General features: G+C 40.4%; 14 non-coding genes and 3 pseudogenes across 14 annotated transcripts; all 17 read right to left on the reverse strand.

Annotated features, from left to right (window-relative positions):
* Positions 1–231: 231 nt before the first annotated feature.
* Positions 232–350, reverse strand: LOC145995537 (5S ribosomal RNA). Its single transcript, XR_014442585.1, has one exon. It is a non-coding gene; the product is annotated as a 5S ribosomal RNA (ribosomal RNA).
* Positions 351–1,445: 1,095 nt separating this feature from the next.
* On the reverse strand, positions 1,446–1,564 carry LOC145995500 (5S ribosomal RNA). Its single transcript, XR_014442550.1, has one exon. It is a non-coding gene; the product is annotated as a 5S ribosomal RNA (ribosomal RNA).
* Positions 1,565–1,965: 401 nt separating this feature from the next.
* On the reverse strand, positions 1,966–2,084 carry LOC145995526 (5S ribosomal RNA). Its single transcript, XR_014442574.1, has one exon. It is a non-coding gene; the product is annotated as a 5S ribosomal RNA (ribosomal RNA).
* A 1,103-nt stretch (positions 2,085–3,187) lies between these two features.
* LOC145995419 (5S ribosomal RNA) lies at positions 3,188–3,306 on the reverse strand. Its single transcript, XR_014442472.1, has one exon. It is a non-coding gene; the product is annotated as a 5S ribosomal RNA (ribosomal RNA).
* Positions 3,307–4,402: 1,096 nt separating this feature from the next.
* On the reverse strand, positions 4,403–4,521 carry LOC145995486 (5S ribosomal RNA). The gene has a single exon (XR_014442536.1). It is a non-coding gene; the product is annotated as a 5S ribosomal RNA (ribosomal RNA).
* A 1,096-nt stretch (positions 4,522–5,617) lies between these two features.
* LOC145995518 (5S ribosomal RNA) lies at positions 5,618–5,736 on the reverse strand. The gene has a single exon (XR_014442566.1). It is a non-coding gene; the product is annotated as a 5S ribosomal RNA (ribosomal RNA).
* Positions 5,737–6,138: 402 nt separating this feature from the next.
* LOC145995775 (5S ribosomal RNA) lies at positions 6,139–6,257 on the reverse strand (annotated as a pseudogene).
* Positions 6,258–6,830: 573 nt separating this feature from the next.
* Positions 6,831–6,949, reverse strand: LOC145995461 (5S ribosomal RNA). Its single transcript, XR_014442513.1, has one exon. It is a non-coding gene; the product is annotated as a 5S ribosomal RNA (ribosomal RNA).
* A 1,097-nt stretch (positions 6,950–8,046) lies between these two features.
* Positions 8,047–8,165, reverse strand: LOC145995566 (5S ribosomal RNA). The gene has a single exon (XR_014442612.1). It is a non-coding gene; the product is annotated as a 5S ribosomal RNA (ribosomal RNA).
* A 1,105-nt stretch (positions 8,166–9,270) lies between these two features.
* LOC145995740 (5S ribosomal RNA) lies at positions 9,271–9,389 on the reverse strand (annotated as a pseudogene).
* A 928-nt stretch (positions 9,390–10,317) lies between these two features.
* On the reverse strand, positions 10,318–10,436 carry LOC145995601 (5S ribosomal RNA). The gene has a single exon (XR_014442647.1). It is a non-coding gene; the product is annotated as a 5S ribosomal RNA (ribosomal RNA).
* A 520-nt stretch (positions 10,437–10,956) lies between these two features.
* LOC145995814 (5S ribosomal RNA) lies at positions 10,957–11,075 on the reverse strand (annotated as a pseudogene).
* Positions 11,076–11,649: 574 nt separating this feature from the next.
* On the reverse strand, positions 11,650–11,768 carry LOC145995502 (5S ribosomal RNA). Its single transcript, XR_014442551.1, has one exon. It is a non-coding gene; the product is annotated as a 5S ribosomal RNA (ribosomal RNA).
* A 401-nt stretch (positions 11,769–12,169) lies between these two features.
* LOC145995665 (5S ribosomal RNA) lies at positions 12,170–12,289 on the reverse strand. The gene has a single exon (XR_014442708.1). It is a non-coding gene; the product is annotated as a 5S ribosomal RNA (ribosomal RNA).
* Positions 12,290–12,690: 401 nt separating this feature from the next.
* LOC145995585 (5S ribosomal RNA) lies at positions 12,691–12,809 on the reverse strand. The gene has a single exon (XR_014442631.1). It is a non-coding gene; the product is annotated as a 5S ribosomal RNA (ribosomal RNA).
* A 1,103-nt stretch (positions 12,810–13,912) lies between these two features.
* On the reverse strand, positions 13,913–14,031 carry LOC145995420 (5S ribosomal RNA). Its single transcript, XR_014442473.1, has one exon. It is a non-coding gene; the product is annotated as a 5S ribosomal RNA (ribosomal RNA).
* Positions 14,032–15,126: 1,095 nt separating this feature from the next.
* Positions 15,127–15,245, reverse strand: LOC145995519 (5S ribosomal RNA). The gene has a single exon (XR_014442567.1). It is a non-coding gene; the product is annotated as a 5S ribosomal RNA (ribosomal RNA).
* Positions 15,246–15,429: the final 184 nt, after the last annotated feature.

The following is a 15,429-nucleotide window of genomic DNA, read 5'->3' on the forward strand; positions in this document are numbered from 1 at the left end:
CCACCGCAAATATGGCGGCCAGATGTAATACGACAGCACCCTGCAACCCAGAATGATAAGAAATTAAAAAAAAAACATCGGCTTCCCAGATATTCATATATACTAACATACATTTTTTTACATATATTATTTTCTGACTGCTATGAAAGAGGTGATTCTGCAGAAAATGTGGATGATTGATTGGTTTCAAATTACAAAAAGGTCACTATTAACCAAAACAAAGAATAAGGTTGCCAACAGTACCTGGTGTTCCCGGGCAGTCACCCATCCAAGTACTTACCAGGACCGACGCTGCTTGACTTCGGTGATCGGACGAGAACCGGTATATTCAGCGCGGTATGACCGTTGGCGAAAGGTACTGCTCTCGGTAAGATAGATACACTCCAACGTCTAGTTTTCGAGACGAGACGGGTTATGTCTCGTTTAGTGTGCACTGCCAAGAATGTGTAGATGAAACATAATTGTTACTATTAATGATACATTTCATTGTAATCATAGTGAGAAAATGTGCTTTATCAACTTTCGAGAGATGTGTTAACATTAAAGCTAAAAGACAGAGAAGGAAATTTTGTGCAGGGTTGGGATTTTAAACAGAAAGGCCCAAAAATACATCAAATAATATTTCAGAAACGTATCCTCGCACAAAAACTACCAACGCCGGCTCTTCGGGAAGCGATTCTGCAAAAAATGTTTGTGATTGATTGACTTCAAGTTACAAAAAGTCATTATCACCATTAAAAAAGCAAAAGGTTGCTAACAGTACCTGGTACTCCCAGGCGGTCACCCATCCAAGTACTTACCACATACGTCGCTGCTTGACTTCTGTTTTGGGACGAAAACCGGTATATTTAACGCGGTATGACCGTTGGCGAAAGACACTGCTTTCGGTAAGTTACATATAGGCCACCTTCTAGTTTTCGAGACGAGTCGGGACATCTCACGTTTCGTGGGCAATGCCAAGAATGTGTAGAAGAAACATACGTTTTTGTACTACAAATAATGATACAATTCATTGCAATCATAGTGAGAAAATGTGCTCTAACAAACTTCGAGAGATGTGTTAACATTAAAGCTACAAGATAGAGATTCAAATTTAGTGCAGTGAAAGGGTTTTGAACAAAATATACACCCCATAATAACGCAGACTTGTATTGTCGCCGAAAACTACCAACGCAGGACCAACGGAGAGACACAAGGCGGATACAAGCACCCCTATCCACCGCAATTATGGCGGCCAGATGTAATACGACAGCACCCTGCAACCCAGAATGATAAGAAATTAAAAAAAAACATCGGCTTCCCAGATATTCATATATACTAATATACATTTTTTACATATATTATTTTCTGACTGCTATGAAGGAGGTGATTCTGCAGAAACTGTGGATGATTGATTTGTTTCAAATTACAAAAAGTTCACTATTAACCAAAACAAAGAAAAAGGTTGCCAACAGTACCTGGTGTTCCCAGGCAGTCACCCATCCAAGAACTTACCAGGCCCGACGCTGCTTGACTTCGGTGATCGGACGAGAACCGGTATATTCAGCGCGGTATGACCGTTGGCGAAAGGTACTGCTCTCGGTAAGATAGATATACTCCAACGTCTAGTTTTCGAGACGAGACGGGTTATGTCTCGTTTAGTGTGGACTGCCAAGAATGTGTAGATGAAACATAATTGTTACTATTAATGATACATTTCATTGTAATCATAGTGAGAAAATGTGCTTTAACAACCTTCGAGAGATGTGTTAACATTAAAGCTAAAAGACAGAGAAGGACATTTTGTGAAGTGTTTGGTTTTTAAACAAAAAACGCACATAAAATACATCACATAATATGGCAGGAAGGTATCCTCGCAGAAACATTACCAACGTCGGCTCTTCGGGGAGCGATTCCTCAAAAACTGTGGGTGATTGATTGAATTCATGTTTCAAAAAAGGTCATTATCAGCATTAAAGAAAAGGTTGCCAACAGTACCTGTTGATCCCAGGCGGTCACCCATCCAAGTACTTACCAGGCCCGACGCTGCTTGACTTCGGTGATCGGACGAGAACCGGTATATTCAGCGCGGTATGACCGTTGGCGAAAGGTACTGCATTCGGTAACATAGATATACTCCACCGTCTAGTTTTCGATACGAGACGGGTTATGTCTCATTTTGTGTGCACTGCCAAGAATGTGTAGGTGAAACATAATTGTTACTACACAAAATAATGATACATTTCATTGTAATCATAGTGAGAAAATGTGCTCTAACAACCTTCGAGAAATGTGTTAACATAAAAGCTATAAGACAGAGAAGAAAATTTTCTGCAGGGTTTAGATTTTAAACAAAAACGCCCAAAAATACATCAAATAATATTTCAGGAACGTATCCTCGCACAAAAACTACCAACGCCGGCTCTTCGGGAAGCGATTCTGCAAGAAATGTTTGTGATTTATTGACTTCAAGTTACAAAAAAGGTCATTATCACCATTACAAAAGCAAAAAGGTTGCTAACAGTACTTGGTGCTCCCTGGCTGTCACACATCCTAGTACTTTCCAGATCCGTCGCTGCTTGGTTTCTTTTTTGGGACGAAAACCGGTATATTTAACGCGGTATGTCCGCTGGGGAAATGCACTGCTTTCGGTAAGTTACATATAGGCCACCTTCTAGCTTTCGAGACGAGTCGGGACATCCTACGTTTCGTGGGCAATGCCAAGAATGTGTTGAAGGAACATACGTTTTTGTACTAAAATAATGATACAATTCATTGTAATCATAGTGAGAAAATGTGCTCTAACAAATTTCGAGAGATGTGTTAACATTAAAGCTACACGATAGGGATTCAAAATTAGTGCAGTGAAAGGGTTTTGAACAAAATATACACCCCATAATAACGCAGACTCGTATTCTCGCTGAAAACTACCAACGCCGGACCTACGGAGAGAGACACGGCGGATCCAGGCACCGCTATCCACCGCAATTATGGCGGCCGGCTGTAATACGACTGCACCCTTCAAACCAGCATGATAAGAAACTAAAAAAAAAACATCGGCTTCCCAGATATTCATATATACTAATATACATTTTTTACATATATTATTTGCTTATAGCTATAAGAGAGGTGATTCTGCAGAAGCTGTGGATGATTGATTGGTTTCAAATTACAAAAAGTTCATTATCAACCAAAACAAAAAAAAGGTTGCCAACAGTACCTGGTGTTCCCAGGCAGTCAACCATCCAAGTACTTACCAGGCCCGACGCTGCTTGACTTCGGTGATCGGATGAGAACCGGTATATTCAGCGCGGTATGACCGTTGGCGAAAGGTACTGCTTTCGGTAAGATAGATATACTCCACCGTCTAGTTTTCCAGACGAGACGTATTATGTCCCGTTTTGTGTGGACTGCCAAGAATGTGTAGATGAAACATAATTGTTACTATTAATGATACATTTCATTGTAATCATAGTGAGAAAATGTGCTTTATCAACTTTCTAGAGATGTGTTAACATTAAAGCTAAAAGACAGAGAAGGAAATTTTGCGCAGGGTTGGGATTTTAAACAGAAACGCCCAAAAATACATCAAATAATATGGCAGGAACGTATCCTCGCAGAAAAACTACCAACGCCGTCTCTTCGGGAAGCGATTCTGCAAAAAATGTTTGTGATTCATTGACTTCAAGTTACAAAAAAGTCATTATCACCATTGAAAAAGCAAAAATGTTGCTAACAGTAAATGGTGCTCTCAGGCTGTCAACCATCCAAGTACTTACCAGATCCATCGCTGCTTGACTTCTGTTTTAGGACGAAAACCGGTATATTTAAAGCGGTATGTCCGCTGGCGAAATGCACTGCTTTCGGTAAGTTACATATAGGCCACCTTCTAGCTTTCGAGACGAGTCGGGACATTCTACGTTTCGTGGGCAATGCCAAGAATGTGTAGAAGAAACATACGTTTTTGAACTACAAATAATGATACAATTCATTGTAATCATAGTGAGAAAATGTGCTCTAAAAAAATTCGAGACATGTGTTAACATTAAAGCTACAAGATAGAGATTAAAATTTAGTGCAGTGAAAGGGTTTTGAACAAAATATACACCCAATAATAACGCAGACTCGTATTCTCGCCGAAAACTACCAACGCCGGAACTACGGAGAGAGACACGGCGGATCTAGGCACAGCTATCAATCGCAATTATGGCGGCCGGATGTAATACGACAGCACCCTGCAACCCAGCATGATAAGAAATTAAATAAAACATCGGCTTCCCAGATATTCATATATACTAATATACATTTTTTACATATATTATATGCTTACAGCTATAAAAGAGGTGATTCTGCAGAAACTGTGGATGATTGATTGGTTTCAAATTACAAAAAGTTCACTATTAACCAAAACAAAGAAAAAGGTTGCCAACAGTACCTGGTGTTCCCAGGCAGTCACCCATCCAAGTACTTACCAGGCCCGACACTGCTTGACTTCGGTGATCGGAAGAGAACCGGTATATTCAGCGCGGTATGACCGTTGGCGAAAGGTACTGCTTTCGGTAAGATAGATATACTCCACCGTCTAGTTTTCGAGACGAGACGGGTTATGTCTCGTTTAGTGTGGACTGCCAAGAATGTGTAGATGAAACATAATTGTTACTATTAATGATACATTTCATTGTAATCATAGTGAGAAAATGTGCTTTAACAACCTTCGAGAGATGTGTTAACATTAAAGCTAAAAGACAGAGAAGGAAATTTTGTGCAGGGTTAGGATTTTAAACAGAAACGCCCAAAAATACATCAAATAATATTTCAGGAACGTATCCTCGCACAAAAACTATCAACGCCGGCTCTTCGGGAAGCGATTCTGCAAGAAATGTTTGTGATTTATTGACTTCAAGTTACAAAAAAGGTCATTATCACCATTACAAAAGCAAAAAGGTTGCTAACAGTACCTGGTGCTCCCAGGCTGTCACCCATCCAACTACTTTCCAGATCCGTCGATGCTTGGTTTCTGTTTTTTGACGAAAACCGGTATATTTAAAGCGGTATGTCCGCTGGCGAAATGCACTGCTTTCGGTAAGTTACATATAGGCCACCTTCTAGCTTTCGAGACGAGTCGGGACATTCTACGTTTCGTGGGCAATGCCAAGAATGTGTTGAAGAAACATACGTTTTTGTACTAAAATAATGATACAATTCATTGTAATCATAGTGAGAAAATGTGCTCTAACAAACTTCGAGAGATGTGTTAACATTAAAGCTACAAGATAGGGATTCAAATTTAGTGCAGTGAAAGGGTTTTGAACAAAATATACACCCCATAATAACGCAGACTCGTATTCTCGCCGAAAACTACCAACGCCGGACCTACGGAGAGAGACACGGCGGATCCAGGCACCGCTATCCACCGCAATTATGGCGGCCGGCTGTAATACGACTGCACCCTTCAAACCAGCTTGATAAGAAACTAAAAAAAACATCGGCTTCCCAGATATTCATATATACTAATATACATTTTTTACATATATTATTTGCTTACAGCTTTAAAAGAGGTGATTCTGCAGAAGCTGTGGATGATTGATTGGTTTCAAATTACAAAAAGGTCATTATCAACCAAAACAAAAAAAAACGTTGCCAACAGTACCTGGTGTTCCCAGGCAGTCACCCATCCAAGTACTTACCAGGCTCGACGCTGCTTGACTTCGGTGATCGGACGAGAACCGGTATATTCAGCGCGGTATGACCGTTGGCGAAAGGTACTGCTTTCAGTAAGATAGATATACTCCACCGTCTAGTTTTCGAGACGAGACGGGTTATGTCTCGTTTAGTGTGGACTGCCAAGAATGTGTAGATGAAACATAATTGTTACTATTAATGATACATTTCATTGTAATCATAGTGAGAAAATGTGCTTTAACAACCTTCGAGAGATGTGTTAACATTAAAGCTAAAAGACAGAGAAGGAAATTTTGTGAAGTGTTTGGTTTTTAAACAAAAAACGCACATAAAATACATCACATAATATGGCAGGAAGGTATCCTCGCAGAAAAACTACCAACGTCGGCTCTTCGGGGAGCGATTTATCAAAAACTGTGGGTGATTGATTGACTTCAAGTTTCAAAAAAGGTCATTAGCAGCATTAAAGAAAAGGTTGCAAAACAGTACCTGGTGTTTCCAGGCGGTCACCCATCCAAGTACTTACTAGTCCCGACGCTGCTTGACTTCGGTGATCGGACGAGAACCGGTATATTCAGCGCGGTATGACCGTTGGCGAAAGGTACTGCATTCGGTAAGATAGATATACTCCACCGTCTAGTTTTCGAGACGAGACGGGTTATGTCTCATTTTGTGTGCACTGCCAAGAATGTGTAGGTGAAACATAATTGTTACTACACAAAAGAATGATACATTTCATTGTAATCATAGTGAGAAAATGTGCTCTAACAACCTTCGAGAGATGTGTTAACATTAAAGCTACAAGATAGAGATTAAAATTTAGTGCAGTGAAAGGGTTTTGAACAAAATATACACATAATAATAACGCAGACTCATATTCTCGCCGAAAACTACCAACGCCGGGCCTACGGAGAGAGTCACGGCGGATCCAGGCACCGCTATCCACCGCAATTATGGCGGCGGGATGTAATACGACAGCACCCTGCAACCCAGCATGATAAGAAATTAAATAAAACATCGGCTTCCCAGATATTCATATATACTAATATACATTTTTTCATATATTATATTCTTGCAGCTATAAAAGATGTGATTCTGCAGAAACTGTGGATGATTGATTGGTTTCAAATTACAAAAATGTCACTATTAACCAAAACAAAGAAAAAGGTTGCCAACAGTACCTGGTGTTCCCAGGCAGTCACCCATCCAAGTACTTACCAGGCCCGACACTGCTTGACTTCGGTGATCGGACGAGAACCGGTATATTCAGCGCGGTATGACCGTTGGCGAAAGGTACTGCTTTCGGTAAGATAGATATACTCCACCGTCTAGTTTTCGAGACGAGACGGGTTATGTCTCGTTTAGTGTGCACTTCCAAAAATGCGTAGATGAAACATAATTGTTACTATTAATGATACATTTCATTGTAATCATAGTGAGAAAATGTGCTTTAACAACCTTCGAGAGATGTGTTAACATAAAAGCTAAAAGACAGAGAAGGAAATTTTAAGCAGGGTTGGGATTTTAAACAGAAACGCCCAAAAATACATCAAATAATATTTCAGGAACGTATCCTCGCACAAAAACTACCAACGCCGGCTCTTCGGGAAGCGATTCTGCAAGAAATGTTTGTGATTTATGTACTTCAAGTTACAAAAAAGGTCATTATCACCATTACAAAAGCAAAAAGGTTGCTAACAGTACCTGGTGCTCCCTGGCTGTCACCCATCCAAGTACTTTCCAGGTCCGTCGCTGCTTGGTTTCTTTTTTGGGACGAAAATCGGTATATTTAACGCGGTATGTCCGCTGGCGAAATGCACTGCTTTCGGTAAGTTACATATAGGCCACCTTCTAGCTTTCGAGACGAGTCGATACATCCTACGTTTCGTGGGCAATGCCAAGAATTTGTTGAAGAAACATACGTTTTTGTACTAAAATAATGATACAATTCATTGTAATCATAGTGAGAAAATGTGCTCTAACAAACTTCGAGAGATGTGGTAACATTAAAGCTACAAGATAGAGATTAAAATTTAGTGCAGTGAAAGGGTTTTGAACAAAATATACACATAATAATAACGCAGACTCATATTCTCGCCGAAAACTACCAACGCCGGACCTACGGAGAGAGACACGGCGGATCCAGGCACCGCTATCCACCGCAATTATGGCGGCCGGCTGTAATACGACTGCACCCTTCAAACCAGCATGATAAGAAACTAAAAAAAAAACATCGGCTTCCCAGATATTCATATATACTAATATACATTTTTTACATATATTATTTGCTTACAGCTATAAAAGAGGTGATTCTGCAGAAACTGTGGATGATTGATTGGTTTCAAATTACAAAAAGGTCACTATTAACCAAAACAAAAAAAAGGTTGCCAACAGTACCTGGTGTTCAAAGGCAGTCACCCATCCAAGTACTTACCAGGCCCGACGCTGCTTGACTTCGGTGATCGGACGAGAACCGGTATATTCAGCGGGGTATGACCGTTGGCGAGGGGTACTGCTTTCGGTAAGATAGATATACTCCACCGTCTAGTTTTCGAGACGAGACGTATTATGTCCCGTTTTGTGTGCACTGCCAAGAAAGTGTAGATGAAACGTAAGTGTTACTACACCAAATATTGGTACATTTGATTGTAATCATAGTGAGAAAATGTGCTTTAACACTTATCGAGAGATGTGTTAACATTAAAGCTAAAAGACAGAGAAGGAAATTTTGTGCAGGTTTGGGATGCTAAACAGAAACGCCCAAAAATACATCAAATAATATTTCAGGAACGTATCCTCGCACAAAAACTACCAACGCCGGCTCTTCGGGAAGCGATTCTGCAAGAAATGTTTGTGATTTATGTACTTCAAGTTACAAAAAAGGTCATTATCACCATTACAAAAGCAAAAAGGTTGCTAACAGTACCTGGTGCTCCCTGGCTGTCACCCATCCAAGTACTTTCCAGATCCGTCGCTGCTTGGTTTCTTTTTTGGGACGAAAATCGGTATATTTAACGCGGTATGTCCGCTGGCGAAATGCACTGCTTTCGGTAAGTTACATATAGGCCACCTTCTAGCTTTCGAGACGAGTCGATACATCCTACGTTTCGTGGGCAATGCCGAGAATGTGTAGAAGAAACATAGGTTTTTGTGCTACAAATAATGATACAATTCATTGTAATCATACTGAAAAAATGTGCTCTAACAAAGATCGAGAGATGTGTTAATATTAAAGCTACAAGATAGAGATTCAAATTTAGTGCAGTGAAAGGGTTTTGAACAAAATATACACCCCATAATAACGCAGACTCGTATTCTCGCCGAAAACTACCAACGCAGGACCTACGGAGAGATACACGTCGGATCCAGGCACCGCTATCCACCGCAATTATGTCGGCCAGATGTAATACGACAGCACCCTGCAAACCAGAGTGATATGAAATTAAAAAAAAAACATCGGCTTCCCAGATATTCATATATACTAATATACATTTTTTACATATATTATTTTCTGACTGCTATGAAAGATGTGATTCTGCAGAAACTGTGGATGATTGATTGGTTTCAAATTACAAAAAGGTCACTATTAACCAAAACAAAGAAAAAGGTTGCCAACAGTACCTGGTGTTCAAAGGCAGTCACCCATACAAGTACTTACCAGGCCCGACGCTGCTTGACTTCGGTGATAGGACGAGAACCGGTATATTCAGCGCGGTATGACCGTTGGCGAAAGGTACTGCTCTCGGTAAGATAGTAATACTCCAACGTCTAGTTTTCGAGACGAGACGGGTTATGTCTCGTTTAGTGTGGACTGCCAAGAATGTGTAGATGAAACATAATTGTTACTATTAATGATACATTTCATTGTAATCATAGTGAGAAAATGTGCTTTATCAACTTTCGAGAGATGTGTTAACATTAAAGCTAAAAGACAGAGAAGGAAATTTTGCGCAGGGTTGGGATTTTAAACAAAAACGCCCAAAAATACATCAAATAATATGGCAGGAACGTATCCTCGCAGAAAAACTACCAACGCCGGCTTTTCGGGAAGCGATTCTGCAAAAAATATTTGTGATTGATTGACTTCAAGTTACAAAGAAGTCATTATCACCATTAAAAAAGCAAAAGATTGCTAACAGTACCTGGTGCTCCCAGGCTGTCACCCATCCAAGTACTTACCAGATCCTTAGCTGCTTGACTTCTGTTTTGGGACGAAAACCGGTATATTTAACGCGGTATGTCCGTTGGCGAAAGACACTGCTTTCGGTAAGTTACATATAGGCCACCGTCTAGTTTTCGAGGCGAGTCGGGACATCTCACGTTTCGTGGGCAATGCCAAGAATTTGTAGAATAAACATACGTTTTTGTACTACAAATAATGATACAATTCATTGTAATCATATTGGGAAAATGTGCTCTAACAACCTTCGAGAGATGTGTTAACATTAAAGCTAAAAGACAGAGAAGGAAATTTTTTGAAGGGTTGGGTTTTTAAACAAAAAACGCACATACAATACATACGATAATATGGCAGGAACGTATCCTCGCAGAAAAACTACCATCGCCGGCTCTTCGGGGAGCGATTCTGCAAAAACGTTGGGTGATTGATTGATTTCAAGTTTCAAAAAAGGTCATTATCAGCATTAAGAAAAAGGTCGCCAACAGTACATGGTGTTCCCAGGCGGTCACCCATCCAAGTACTTACCAGGCCCGAAGCTGCTTGACTTCGGTGATCGGACGAGAACCGGTATATTCAGCGCGGTATGACCGTTGGCGAAAGCTACAGCATTCGGTAAGATAGATATAGTCCACCTTCTAGTTTTCGAGACGAGTCGGGACTTCTCACGTTTCGTGGGCAATGCCAAGAATCTGTAGAATAAACATACGTTTTTGTACTACAAATAATGATACAATTCATTGTAATCATAGTGAGAAAATGTGCTCTAACAAACTTCGAGAGATGTGTTAACATTAAAGATACAAGATAGAGATTCAAATTTAGTGCATTGAAAGGGTTTTGCACAAAATATACACCCCAAAATAACGCAGACTCGTATTCTCGCCGAAAACTACAAACGCCGGACCTTTGGAGAGAGACACGGCAGATCCAGGCACCGCTATCCACCGCAATTATAGCGGCCGGATGTAATACGACAGCACCCTGCAAGCCAGCATGATTTTTTACATATATTATTTGCTTACAGCTATAAAAGAGGTGATTCTACAGAAACTGTGGATGATTGATTGGTTTCTAATTACAAAAAGGTCACTATTAACCCAAACAAAGAAAAAGGTTGCCAACAGTACCTGGTGTTCCCAGGAAGTCACCCATCCAAGTACTTACCAGGCCCGACGCTGCTTGACTTCTGTTTAGGGACGAAAACCGGTATATTTAACGCGGTATGTCCTTTGGCGAAAGGCTCTGCTTTCGGTAAGTTACATATAGTCCACCTTCTAGTTTTCGAGACGAGTCGGGACATCTCACGTTTCGTGGGCAATGCCAAGAATGTGTAGAAGAAACATACGTTTTTGTACTACAAATAATGATACAATTCATTGCAATCATACTGAGAAAATGTGCTCTAACAAACTTCGAGAGATGTGTTAACATTAAAGCTACAAGATAGAGATTCAAATTTAGTGCAGTGAAAGGGTTTTGAACAAAATATACACCCAATAATAACGCAGACTTGTATTCTTGCCGAAAACTACCAACGCAGGACCAACGGAGAGAGACAAGGCGGATACAGGCACCCCTATCCACCGCAATTATGGCGGACAGATGTAATACGACAGCACCCTGCAACCCAGAATGATAAGAAATTAAAAAAAACATCGGCTTCCCAGATATTCATATATACTAATATACATTTTTTACATATATTATTTTCTGACTGCTATGAAGGAGGTGATTCTGCAGAAACTGTGGATGATTGATTTGTTTCAAATTACAAAAAGGTCACTATTAACCAAAACAAAGAAAAAGGTTGCCAACAGTACCTGGTGTTCCCAGGCAGTCACCCATCCAAGCACTTACCAGGCCCGACGCTGCTTGACTTCGGTGATCGGACGAGAACCGGTATATTCAGCGCGGTATGACCGTTGGCGAAAGGTACTGCTCTCGGTAAGATAGATATACTCCAACGTATAGTTTTCGAGACGAGACGGGTTATGTCTCGTTTAGTGTGGACTGCCAAGAATGTGTAGATGAAACATAATTGTTACTATTAATGATACATTTCATTGTAATCATAGTGAGAAAATGTGTTTTAACAACCTTCGAGAGATGTGTTAACATTAAAGCTAAAAGACAGAGAAGGAAATTTTGTGAAGTGTTTGGTTTTTAAACAAAAAACGCACATAAAATACATCACATAATATGGCAGGAAGGTATCCTCGCAGAAAAATTACCAACGTCGGCTCTTCGGGGAGCGATTCCTCAAAAACTGTGGGTGATTGATTGAATTCAAGTTTCAAAAAAGGTCATTATCAGCATTAAAGAAAAGGTTGCCAACAGTACCTGTTGTTCCCAGGCGGTCACCCATCCAAGTACATACCAGGCCCGACGCTGCTTGACTTCGGATGATCGGACGAGAACCGGTATATTCAGCGCGGTATGACCGTTGGCGAAAGGTACTGCATTCGGTAAGATAGATATACTCCACCGTCTAGTTTTCGAGACGAGACGGGTTATGTCTCGTTTAGTGTGGACTGCCAAGAATGTGTAGATGAAACATAATTGTTACTATTAATGATACATTTCATTGTAATCATAGTGAGAAAATGTGCTTTAACAACCTTCGAGAGATGTGTTAACATTAAAGCTAAAAGACAGAGAAGGAAATTTTGTGAAGTGTTTGGTTTTTAAACAAAAAACGCACATAAAATACATCACATAATATGGCAGGAAGGTATCCTCGCAGAAACATTACCAACGTCGGCTCTACGGGGAGCGATTCCTCAAAAACTGTGGGTGATTGATTGAATTCATGTTTCAAAAAAGGTCATTATCAGCATTAAAGAAAAGGTTGCCAACAGTACCTGTTGTTCCCAGGCGGTCACCCATCCAAGTACTTACCAGGCCCGACGCTGCTTGACTTCGGTGATCGGACGAGAACCGGTATATTCAGCGCGGTATGACCGTTGGCGAAAGGTACTGCATTCGGTAACATAGATATACTCCACCGTCTAGTTTTCGAGACGAGACGGGTTATGTCTCATTTTGTGTGCACTGCCAAGAATGTGTAGGTGAAACATAATTGTTACTACACAAAATAATGATACATTTCATTGTAATCATAGTGAGAAAATGTGCTCTAACAACCTTCGAGAAATGTGTTAACATAAATGCTATAAGACAGAGAAGAAAATTTTCTGCAGGGTTTAGATTTTAAACAAAAACGCCCAAAAATACATCAAATAATATTTCAGGAACGTATCCTCGCACAAAAACTACCAACGCCGGCTCTTCGGGAAGCGATTCTGCAAGAAATGTTTGTGATTTATTGACTTCAAGTTACAAAAAAGGTCATTATCACCATTACAAAAGCAAAAAGGTTGCTAACAGTACTTGGTGCTCCCTGGCTGTCACACATCCTAGTACTTTCCAGATCCGTCGCTGCTTGGTTTCTTTTTTGGGACGAAAACCGGTATATTTAACGCGGTATGTCCGCTGGGGAAATGCACTGCTTTCGGTAAGTTACATATAGGCCACCTTCTAGCTTTCGAGACGAGTCGGGACATCCTACGTTTCGTGGGCAATGCCAAGAATGTGTTGAAGGAACATACGTTTTTGTACTAAAATAATGATACAATTCATTGTAATCATAGTGAGAAAATGTGCTCTAACAAATTTCGAGAGATGTGTTAACATTAAAGCTACACGATAGGGATTCAAAATTAGTGCAGTGAAAGGGTTTTGAACAAAATATACACCCCATAATAACGCAGACTCGTATTCTCGCTGAAAACTACCAACGCCGGACCTACGGAGAGAGACACGGCGGATCCAGGCACCGCTATCCACCGCAATTATGGCGGCCGGCTGTAATACGACTGCACCCTTCAAACCAGCATGATAAGAAACTAAAAAAAAAACATCGGCTTCCCAGATATTCATATATACTAATATACATTTTTTACATATATTATTTGCTTATAGCTATAAGAGAGGTGATTCTGCAGAAGCTGTGGATGATTGATTGGTTTCAAATTACAAAAAGTTCATTATCAACCAAAACAAAAAAAAGGTTGCCAACAGTACCTGGTGTTCCCAGGCAGTCAACCATCCAAGTACTTACCAGGCCCGACGCTGCTTGACTTCGGTGATCGGATGAGAACCGGTATATTCAGCGCGGTATGACCGTTGGCGAAAGGTACTGCTTTCGGTAAGATAGATATACTCCACCGTCTAGTTTTCGAGACGAGACGTATTATGTCCCGTTTTGTGTGGACTGCCAAGAATGTGTAGATGAAACATAATTGTTACTATTAATGATACATTTCATTGTAATCATAGTGAGAAAATGTGCTTTAACAACCTTCGAGAGATGTGTTAACATTAAAGCTAAAAGACAGAGAAGGAAATTTTGTGCAGGGTTAGGATTTTAAACAGAAACGCCCAAAAATACATCAAATAATATTTCAGGAACGTATCCTCGCACAAAAACTATCAACGCCGGCTCTTCGGGAAGCGATTCTGCAAGAAATGTTTGTGATTTATTGACTTCAAGTTACAAAAAAGGTCATTATCACCATTACAAAAGCAAAAAGGTTGCTAACAGTACCTGGTGCTCCCAGGCTGTCACCCATCCAACTACTTTCCAGATCCGTCGATGCTTGGTTTCTGTTTTTTGACGAAAACCGGTATATTTAAAGCGGTATGTCCGCTGGCGAAATGCACTGCTTTCGGTAAGTTACATATAGGCCACCTTCTAGCTTTCGAGACGAGTCGGGACATTCTACGTTTCGTGGGCAATGCCAAGAATGTGTTGAAGAAACATACGTTTTTGTACTAAAATAATGATACAATTCATTGTAATCATAGTGAGAAAATGTGCTCTAACAAACTTCGAGAGATGTCTTAACATTAAAGCTACAAGATAGGGATTCAAATTTAGTGCAGTGAAAGGGTTTTGAACAAAATATACACCCCATAATAACGCAGACTCGTATTCTCGCCGAAAACTACCAACGCCGGACCTACGGAGAGAGACACGGCGGATCCAGGCACCGCTATCCACCGCAATTATGGCGGCCGGCTGTAATACGACTGCACCCTTCAAACCAGCTTGATAAGAAACTAAAAAAAACATCGGCTTCCCAGATATTCATATATACTAATATACATTTTTTACATATATTATTTGCTTACAGCTTTAAAAGAGGTGATTCTGCAGAAGCTGTGGATGATTGATTGGTTTCAAATTACAAAAAGGTCATTATCAACCAAAACAAAAAAAACGTTGCCAACAGTACCTGGTGTTCCCAGGCAGTCACCCATCCAAGTACTTACCAGGCTCGACGCTGCTTGACTTCGGTGATCGGACGAGAACCGGTATATTCAGCGCGGTATGACCGTTGGCGAAAGGTACTGCTTTCAGTAAGATAGATATACTCCACCGTCTAGTTTTCGAGACGAGACGGGTTATGTCTCGTTTAGTGTGGACTGCCAAGAATGTGTAGATGAAACATAATTGTTACTATTAATGATACATTTCATTGTAATCATAGTGAGAAAATGTGCTTTAACAACCTTCGAGAGATGTG

This window comes from Lepisma saccharinum, chromosome 11 (genome assembly GCF_977018435.1).
Source record: "Lepisma saccharinum chromosome 11, izLepSacc3.1, whole genome shotgun sequence".
NCBI classification, from domain to species: Eukaryota; Metazoa; Arthropoda; class Insecta; order Zygentoma; family Lepismatidae; genus Lepisma; species Lepisma saccharinum.